The sequence below is a fragment of the Nicotiana attenuata genome, chromosome 2 (assembly GCF_001879085.1).
Source record: "Nicotiana attenuata strain UT chromosome 2, NIATTr2, whole genome shotgun sequence".
Classification (NCBI taxonomy): Eukaryota; Viridiplantae; Streptophyta; class Magnoliopsida; order Solanales; family Solanaceae; genus Nicotiana; species Nicotiana attenuata.
In genome coordinates this window covers 83,838,896-83,849,705 of record NC_031990.1, presented here as the reverse complement: position 1 = coordinate 83,849,705, position 10,810 = coordinate 83,838,896, and positions in this window count along the sequence as shown.

The following is a 10,810-nucleotide window of genomic DNA, read 5'->3' as shown; positions in this document are numbered from 1 at the left end:
GAAATGGAGAAGGATACAACCTAACTTTGAATTGGAAGGATGTTGTCCCGCGCTTAATTGATGTCCACGAGGGGTGAATGGACTTGTGCAGCTAGAGAGTGAGCTTGGACTCAGGATGGGTCATTAACGTCGTGGTGTTTGCACCCGGTGTAGCAGCGTTGGAAGACGTCCGCACGTAAATCCCATAGGTGGATTATCTCCAGTGAGCGGATCGGCGGTTGCATGGCTGGCAAAGCTTCTGTGGAAATTCTATTGGCTATACAGTAAGGGGATCGGTCGTGTAAACATGGTTGATGATTCAGAGTATAACAAGAGGGTTTTACAGAAAGATTCCGAGAATTTTGGTGGTTGATTACGCAAGGTTATGCCAACAAGAGATAAAGGATCCCGGTGAATTCCAGAAATTGTGTTATAATGGCTTCAGGCTAAGTGGGAGAGTCACACCGCCTATGATTAAGGATTGCCTGGTTAACTACTTGCGAGGCTTCTGGTTATTAGCATATTGATGGGTTATTTCAGCTACAGGAAAGGAACATAAGTGGTAAATGAGCAAAAAAATTGTTAAAGGTGTGCTATGGTTGGCCTTATTGGCTCATGTTCAGACTTGGGGAAGGATTCAGGATTTATGCCTTGTATAGATGTGGGTTTCAAGGGAAGTGATTCTGCCGGGTGCTTCGACGAGAAGGTATTCATGTGCTAGAAGATTTATGGAGTTGATTATATTCGGGACTAAGTCAGAGCAGGTGGCTCTCAACAACGGTCCTAGTGGATTCAAAAGGATAAAGTATGGTGCCTAATGGCTTCGAGCCTATAGATACAGTTAAGAATCAAGCCTTGTAGCAGCATATGAGGAGGTGCCCAGAATGTTCTATGATGTTTTGACCTGCAGGGTAGCAATTGGGAGGTATGAAATGGTTCGTGGGATTTGAAACAACATGGTCTCGTGAGTCAAGGTCACTCGAGATGAGTGCGGATGGAGTATGTTATGTGTTGAATGGAGTTATTATTATTTCTAAGGCGATCGAGGATATATTGGAAGAAGATAGATTGATTAGCCATAGTTGAATTGGCATATTGATGGTAGTGCTCGGTCCCTTCAGCGCGATCAAGTTATGCAAGTGATTTGTGGCGGTACATGTGAGGCTTTTCGGCCGCCGTAATTGATGTTATTTAGAAGTATTCTGCTGTTGTGGCCTGTCATGTGTAGGCGGATTCCGGAAAGGCTATGGTGGCTTAAGACCACTACTTAGAGATTTGGCGTATTCTACGGCTATGAGAGTTCACCTGTGTGTCGCAATGGTTCTCCTGAAGTGAGTTAAGTGAAAAGTTTTTATATGATGAAGTGTTAATCTATTAGTGGTTCCAGAGTTATAATGAAAATCGCGTTCTATCGTATATTGGCGTGTTGGGTGCAGAGAGTGGTATGGAATTTGAAGTGAGGATCAAGGTTACAGTTCGGTGTTGACGGGAATGTCACGAGCTCGGATGAGCAGGAAAGTAGTTTTGATGTTTAAAGTAAGTTGGTATTGTCTTCAGCGTCACCTGAGATCGGTGTTTGAAAAAAAAAGGCTTTGCATCCTGGTTAAGGATTCTTGATCGCTTTTTAGTGTTAGCGCGACCGGTGAGTTGGATGTACAGATCTGTTATCGGGTACGGAAGGTTGTGGGAGCGTGCCCACGGAAAGGTTGTATTAGTTTGGCATGTAGCCACTTGATTGATTGAAGAGTTAAATCAAGTATGAAATTGTAGTGATGTCGTTAAATAAAGAATTGATGCCTGTAGGGCACACGGTTATTTGGATTGTGGACTGTGGAGGATTACTACGGTTATGATGGTTGTCCTTATGCGTTATGAGGAGCAAGGGGAGTATTTATGGACCTTTGAAAGGTTATTAGCCTAGTTCGGTGCGATCAGAACCAGCTTGAGGTCTGTGGAGGGATTTAAATGTGAATATGGGCTCTTTATCAGGCCAGATGTGTCCATTTCAGTAATGCGCTCCTTATGGAAGGGCGGTCAGGGTGTTATTTCATCGTCAGTTATTTCATGTAATCATATATTGCGCCGTGTGAGTTGTGAGACGGCTTGGGGAATTGCTTATGTGTTGAGGTTCCGCGTAGAGATGATGTTATATGAGCAAAATGGCTCTTGAGATTCATATCGTATATCGCACCTTAGTTGTGCTTGAGTTTGTAGCTTATGGCACTATATGTCCCCTCAGGGATGGTATTATGCACTTAGCGTGCTTGTGACCGATATTCGGTGTTTTGTTGTAATGAGCAATTCAGCTCGATGTGTATCTCCTTATGTGAGTTTTATGTGCGGATCGGGTTGCACGTCGCAACAGTGTGATGATAACTATAGTCCGTTATATTCTATTCTATGTGTTTTGTTTCTCCATTTTCTGAGGAAAGTTCATATTAGTTGCGTGATTTGAGTAGTCCCTTCCAGAGTTCATTTTCCTTATGTATCGCGATCGGGTTGGTAGCCTATTTGCACGTTGTGGCATCATATGAGACTTTTGGTCATGTCAGGGGTGACTTTCTGCCTGAGTAGCTCGAACAGAGTAAGACAAGGTTACTGGATCTAGGATCAGTGCGATCGGATTATATGAAGTACATTAAGGAGCTAAGGCCATTATTTGGTTCAAGATGAGGTGATGGTTCCTGGCAGGAGTATTGACCCAATAATTTGTTGGTTTGGCAATTGGTTATGAATTTCTACGCATCTCTTCCGTCGTGGCGGTATTGTAAGAGTTAGAGCAAGACCTATGCAGGTCATGAGGTGCAATGGGAGCATCAGATTCGTGGAATTTCGATTTATTCGATCAGAGAATGCTATTGTGGTCCTGTGAGTAAAGTGGTGCAGGTGTGAATTCAGCTATGATATGCAGTCATGTTTTGGTGCTGCGTATAGTTATTGATACGGTGAGCGTATGTTGGAACAGGCCTGGCAGAGAATTCCGGATGATGGAATTGGGCTCTAAGGCTTATTTGCTTAAGTGAAAAAGGATATCTTCAGATTGACCGAGCTAGGGCGCCCAGCGGAGTTGTGGTAGCACGGGTAGGTGCTCGAGGTGTTAAACAACGATTTCAGACAACCCCAGCACGGTTCCTAGCACGTTCGAGGACGAACGTATGTTTAAGGGGGAGAGGATGTAACGACATGACCGGTCGTTTTGAGCCCTAGCGCGCCGTTCAGCAGTTCGAGGCCATGAGCAGCTTCAATTCAGGCATTATGACTTGTACGCGTGGTCGGAATTAAATTTTGGGAAGTTCGGAGTTGACATGGAGAGGAAATTCTCATTTCGGAAGCTTTAAGTTGAGAGAATTGACTAGGATTGGATTTCAGAGTAAACGACATCGGAAACAGGATCTGAAGGTCCCGGCAGGTTCGTATGATGATTTCGGACTTGGGCGTATGCCCGGATCAGGTTTTGGATGACCCGGGAGCATTTTGGCGCCTATTGTGGAAGTTAGCATTTTGGAGAAAATTTCATAAGTTTGGGTTGAAGTGCATTTCAGTGTTATTAATGTCCGTTTGGGATTACGAGTCTAGGAGTAGCTCCGTATGGTGATTCTGGAGTTGGGAGCGATATCGGAAGTGAATTCGGATGCTCGTGGGTCATTTTGGGGTCATTTGGCTAAAGATAGAAATTTGATGGTTTTTGAGAAGTTTGACCGGAGGTGGACTTTTTGATATCGGGGTCGGAATCCGATTTCGAAGGTTGGAGTAGGTCCGTAATGTCGAATATGACATGTGCGCAAAATTTGAAGTCAATCGGACGTGATTTGATAGGTTTAAACATCAAAAGTAGAAGTTTGAAATTCTAAAGTTCATAAAGCTCGGATTGGAGGTCGATTCGTGGTTTTAGCATTGTTTGATATGATTTGAGGCCTCGAGCAAGTCCGTAATGTGTTTTGGGACTGGTCGATATGATTGGTTGGGGGTCTCGAGGGCCTCGGGTGGATTCCGGGTAGTTAACGGATCAAATTTGGAGTTTGAAGAAAAGCTGAAGTTGCTGGTTGCTGGTGTAACCGCACCTGCGAGACTAGGGCCGCAGGTGCGGAGCCGCAGAAGCGGCCCTATGGTCGCAGATGCGGAATTTGGTGGAAGAGAGTTGGGACCGCAGATGCGGGACCGCAGATGCGGAAGAGAGGGCGCAGAAGTGGAATGGACTGGGGAGCCATAGACCGCAGAAGCGGCTATTGGTCTCGCACCTGCGGAACCGCAGAAGCGGTCAAGTGACCACAGGTGCGGAAAGTGCTGGAGGCAGAGAGTGTTTTAAAAATTGGGATTTGGCCAGTTTCTCTCATATTTTCATGGCTTGGGCGATTCTTGGAGGGTTTCAAGGGGGATTTTCATCATCAACGATAAGTTAAGTTAATCGCACCTATCTTGAGTTAAATACATTGATTATGTATGGATTTTCGCATGTAAATTGGTAGAAATTTGGGGTTTTGGTAGAAAGACCTAGGAATTCATATTCTTGGAATTTGACCACGATTTTGGGTATGGAATTAAGAGAAAATTATATATGTGAGTTCGTGCGGCTATGGGTAAACTTATTCTTCGAAAATTTTGGAAATCCGGGCACGTGGGCCCAAAGGAGTTTTTGTCAACTTTTCGATCGGGTTAGGAATTGTTATAAATTGGATTGTAATGAGTAATTGAGCATATATTAATGGATTTGCATAACTATTGGCTAGTTTTGGAGCGTTGTGCATCAATTTGAGTTTTCGGAAGGGCGTGGAAGGCCGGTTATGGATCTTCAGAGCGAGGTGAGTCTCCTTTCTAACCTTGTAAGAGAGAATTGTTCCCATAGGTGAAATAATTGGTTATTTGCTCCTATTTGTGGGGGCTACGTACGCACGAGGTGACGAGAGTTGATGATAGGCTATAATTGCATATTTTAGTCGCTTATTACACTCGAATTTACTGCACTTTAATTGAGTTTGCGCTTTAATCTCTAGTGTTTTGCACTAATTATGTGTTTTATGCCTTGTAGGTGTGATTTCAAGCTATATAGATGTTATGGAATGAATGTAAGTGATTTAAAGCTTTGAAGTCTGGGTAAAAGCTCAAGGAATTAAGCCGGGATCGTGTTCGGAGGTCAAATTTGATAATTAAGTACGAACGAAGACTTGAGGAGGCATATTACGCACTTTCCAGTAAAATAGACATAACTTTTTGCTCAGAACTCCATTTGGGCTTCACAATATATGGTTGGAAAGCTAACGCAAAGGGATACAACTTTCATGTTTTACGTTTTTCCAAATTCCAAACGGAACAGGGTGAAAAACCGCGGTTTTGCCGCGACCGCGGCAGAACCGCAGTAGAAGATGGTCGCGGACAACTGAAGAATCAGATGGCATGTTTGGCCGCGGTTCCACCGCGACCGCGGCAAAACCGCGGCAGGAAGCAAAAATTTCAGGGACTAAAGTGCAAAACATGGGATTTTAAGTCCTAAACCCTATATTAAACAAAGGAGGCCGGCCAAGAACAAGAGGAGGACATATTTTGGACACAAATTAGACCTAAGGAGGCAGAGAGACACTACTTTAGGGTTAGACAACACCCTTGGAGGCAAGAACACATTGGGAGCAAGGCGGAGAATTCTTCTACGAGTTTTTTCCTTCCTCTTCCTATTTTTCATTGTTGGTTATGACTTTTAGTATTGTAGTTTTACATACTATTATGAATAGCTAATTTGTTATCTAGAGTTTTGATAGAACCTTTTGTAGGATAAATTCTTGTTATGTTTTTATATAATTGAGCCATAGCTTTTCTCTATTTGTTCAACTACGTTTATATTTTGGTTGGTTGAAGAGCTCTCAATTAGCTGTGCCTATTTAGTATACATAACTCGGGAGAGAGTGCATATTTAGGTAATTGTTGAACAACACCACTCCCAGAGTATATGAGGGATTAATAACCGAGGGTTTAAAGGCGGGATTAGGGATAACGAAGCCTTGGGTGCGATCTGAAGTGAGTTGTATTAAAAGCCAGCTAGCGTAGCTCGGGAGAGTGCGTCTAGTAAATTGTCGTAATTACTCGGGAGAGATTTACGGTAATAAGAGTGTTCATGATCGGTAGAGAATACTTAGGCGAAATTATAGAAGACATAGCGGGAAGGATTCCGACAATTGGGGAAATCATAACTCTAGACCTCCTTAATCTTTTCTCTAACCCTCAGTATCGTTAGTTGTTAATTTACTATTTTTAATTTGTTAGTTAATTAGTTAAACAGAAGAATCTTAATATCTATAAGTTAGGAATTGTTCAAGCTTGTCTTCTTGGTGATAGTGAACAGCTGTAGCTAACGCTCTCGCCGCGGGAGCAGCTCGAGCAGTCCACCGACAGCCAACGGGTTCGGGACTGGGACCTTAGTTCTCTGTGGGATTCGACTCCGGACTTGTAAACAGGATTATATTTGCAGCGACCGCATTGTCCTTTTTATAAGGCATAGTTGGGCGTGATCAAGAGTCCGTGCATAGCTACTAATATGTGTAAGTTCGGGTAGTCTAGGACCCAAAAAGCATGCTATACTTGGAAAATCTGTGAGCTTATTGACAATTGAATTTCTTAAATCCTATCGAATTGGTAAGTGAACTTCTAAGAAGATTAAACTTCATTTTCTTGAATTGTTAAAAGAGAATTTGGCTTTTCCTTGGATAATTGTTCCCTGATAAATTCATGATTGACTGATTGTCGTGTTTATTTATATTTGAACGCGTCGCATGTATGATTCGCGAGCGGGGTAATCGATGCATCTATGGTTCGGGCCGCTCGACCCTCGGCAGTGCACATTTTACATTTATGTTGGATCGGGCCGTACGACCTCGGCATGAGTTGCGCATGTTTGAATTGCTTGCCTTGAGATTTATTGATATTGTTGTCTGCTCTCCCGACTTGAGATAATTGTTAATTAATGGATTATGAATCCGGAGACTTTAAATAAAAAGGAACTTTCACCTGTTTAGTGACTCATTTAAATTTTACTGTTGTTCTTTATAAATCTGTGAGTCGTCGCATTAATAATATTATTACTGGACCTTTAGTAAGTGTCGAAGTTGCCATCTCGTCTCTACTTCTTCGAGATTAGGCGAGATACTTACTGCATACACGTTGTTTTTGTACTCATACTACACTTCTGTGCATTTTTGTTGCACAGGCACATGCACCTCTAGTGGCCTAGTAGGCGTAGCAGCATGGTTGGCACGGAGACTAGGTGAGCTGTATTTTCCCGAGGCGACCCGCAGCTAGTATAGTCTCTCTCAGGATTCTATTTATTTTCTGTCCAATTGTATTCCGGACAGCTGTTGTACTTTATTCGTTTTTCTTAGAAATTGCTCATGGACTTGTAACAACGGGTTCTGGGATGGTTATGAAGTATTTTGTATTAATTGCTTATCATTTAATTTGAATTGAAGCGATTATCTTTCTAATTTGTAAATTTGGAGGAAAATCATAGATTTCAAGAGTATTAAAACGAGAGTTTAATTAAGTATTCTTGGTTGGCTTGCCTGACAGTAGTGTCCGGCGCCATCACGACCCTTAGTGGATTTTGGGTCGTGACAGTTGGATCCTCTATATAGCATTAATGTTCTCCGATTGGGATGGAGAAGGATTTCTTTTTCACTATCTAAATATTCAACCCTTTGCAAATCCTTTGAGCCGGCTCCTATTCTTTGGCTACCCTCTTGGGAACCTGGAAGTTATTATTGAAAAAAAAAATGAATGAAAATGAAAAATGAAGAAAAAATACAAAACAAAAAAAAAAGGAAAATGAAATGAAAAGTAAAAAAAGAGAGAGAAAAGAAAACAAAACAGAAGAAAAAGCAAAAACAAAAGAAAATCAGAAACAAAGTTCCCTGAACTATGTTCAACTTGATTCCGAAAGGATACGTAGGCAGCCTCTCTTCGGGTTCAGTCACACCAAAATAAAAATCCAAATTTCCCCAAAAGTTGAAACTAGGGCAGAAGTTATAATGGTTTGGCGATGGTTTCGCCTGAAAGGTTCCAAAGTTGTAATTCAATCCAAATTTTTTTTACCCCAAATCCTGTTCAATTCCTTCCGATCAATCGGTAAAGATGTTCAAAATTGGAGGATACAGTTACTTGGATCGGATACAACCAAATGAGAAATGAAATGAGAGAGTCTTATCGGTGAAAATCCCCACGGGCACCGTAAGATGATGGTAAGTAGAAAAACTAAAATGAGAGAGTCTTGTTAGTGAAAACTCGCAAGGAGCACTACAAGGCGATGGTGCGAAGAGAAACGAGAGAGTCAGCTCGTGAAAACCTGCAAAGGGCACCACTGATCGAAAAAGAGGATCTTCAGTCACTCACATTGACACAGTCCTGGGAAAGGTTTCAAGGTTTCGAGCTAAAAGTTGTGATAAATTTCTGAGAGCCGGACGGTTTGAACAAATCAGGCATCCAGTCCAAAAGGCATGTCATGTTCATCGAAGTCCACTTGTACTCCAGATAAGTCCTTCTATCCTTTCCTCGAAAGGGATACCTTTTGTTTAAATTCATTGTCCTTTCCATTGTTTGTTTTTCTTTGAATCCCTTTCGGTCTAACTCTATTCGGAAACCAAGACAAAGAAAGGATGGCAAGACTGATTTACAGGGTTCTCCTTTGATACAAGTTAATACACAAGAAGGCACCCAGCCTCGGCAAGGGCATCAAGTCGACTTAGACCGGCCATGGTGGCTGATGTTTTGAAATTGAAAACTCTTGGAAAGAGAAAATCAAATTGAAGTGCCTTTAAAGGCAAATGAAGTTGAAAAGGTTGAGTGCCACGTGTCTACCCGTCTCGAAAAGGTTTGTAAAGCCAAGATACCCCAAATGCTCTGAAATTAAAGTTGGAAGAAAGAAGCTAGAAATAAAAGGCCTATGAAGGCGAAATAAAGTTGGAAAAGGTTAAGTCCCACGCGACTAGCCGTTGCAGAAAAGTGTGAGGAGCCAAATGTTCCCCAATGCTCCAAAGTTAAAAAAACAAGTCAGAAGGGAAAGGACTACAAAGGCAAAATAAAGTCGAAAAGGTTGAGTCCCACCGACCAACCGTCATGGCAAAGTCTGGAAGAACCAGAGGTTCTTTAGGGTCAGAAATGCAATCGGTATTCAGGAAGCAACCAGTTGCAATTGAAAGAGCCGAGATCAAGTGGTTGAAATAATCAAGGCCACAAAACCAACCACCATTTCAAACTGATAAATTGTTCTTTGTTTGAAAAAACAGGAAACGGGTGCAATCCAAAAGCAACCTTGCAAGAAGCAGGTGCGACCAAAAAGAAATTGCGCAAGGGCTAGAAATAGCTTTGCAGCAACAACTCTAAAAAGGGAAGTCTCCTCCAAAATTCTTTCCTGCATTTACTCATTCTCTGAAATAAAATAAAGAAGAAATGATGATGAAAATGATTAAAAAAAACAAAAAAAAAAAACAAAAAAAAATAGAAAGAAAACAAAGAAATTTTCAAAATCATGGTAGTATAGGGTCTCCAATCCCTAGCTGTGTTTTCCAACATAGGGTCTCCACTCCCTAGTTGATGCCAACATAGGGTCTCCACTCCCTAGTTGATGCCAACATAACTTGATGCCATGATGGGGTCTCCACTCCCTAGTTGATGCCAACATAGGGTCTCCACTCCCTAGTTGATGCCAACATAACTTAATGGCAACATAGGGTCACCACTCCCTAGTTGATGCCAACATAGAGTTCCCACTCCCTAGTTGATGCCAACATAACTTAATGCCATCATAGGGTCACCACTCCTTAGTTGATGCCAACATAACTTGATGCCAACATAGGGTCACCACTCTCTAGTTGATGCCAACATAGATTTCCCACTCCCTAGTTGATGCAAACATAACTTGATGCCGACATAGGGTTACCACTACCTAATTGATGCCAGCATAGGGTCTCCACTCCCTAGTTGCTGATTTTCGAACATAGGGTCTCCAATCCCTAGTTGATTTTTTTATACATAAGGTCTCCACTCCCTAGTCGTTTTTCCAACATAGGGTCTCCATTCCCTAGTTGATGCCAACATAGGATCACGATTCACTAGTTGATGCTAACATAACTTGATGCCAACACAGGGTCACCACTCCCTAGTTGATGTCAACATAGGATCATCACTCCTTAGTTGATGCCAACATAGGGTCACCACTCCCTAGTTGATGATAACATAGGGTCACCACTCCCTAGTTGATGATAACATAGGGTCCTCACTCCCTAGTTGATGCCAACATAACTTGATGCCAATATAGGGTTACCACTCCCTAGTTGATGCCAACATAGTATTCCCACTCCCTAGTTGATGCCAACATAGGGTCTCCACTCCCTAGTTGATGCCAACATAGGGTCACCACTCCCTAGTTGATGAGTTTCCAACATAGGGTCTCCAATCCCTAGTTGATTCTATCTTAGACATAGGGTCTCCACTCTCTAGTCGCTTTTCCAACATAGGGTCTCCATTCCCTAGTTNTTTACTCATTACTCTGAAATAAAATAAAGAAGAAATGATGAATGAAAATGATTAAAAAAACAAAAAAAAACAAAAAAAATAGAAAGAAACAAGAAATTTTCAAAATCATGGTAGTATAGGGTCTCCAATCCCTAGCTGTGTTTTCCAACATAGGGTCTCCACTCCCTAGTTGATGCCAACATAGGGTCTCCACTCCCTAGTTGATGCCAACATAACTTGATGCCATGATGGGGTCTCCACTCCCTAGTTGATGCCAACATAGGGTCTCCACTCCCTAGTTGATGCCAACATAACTTAATGGCAACATAGGGTCACCACT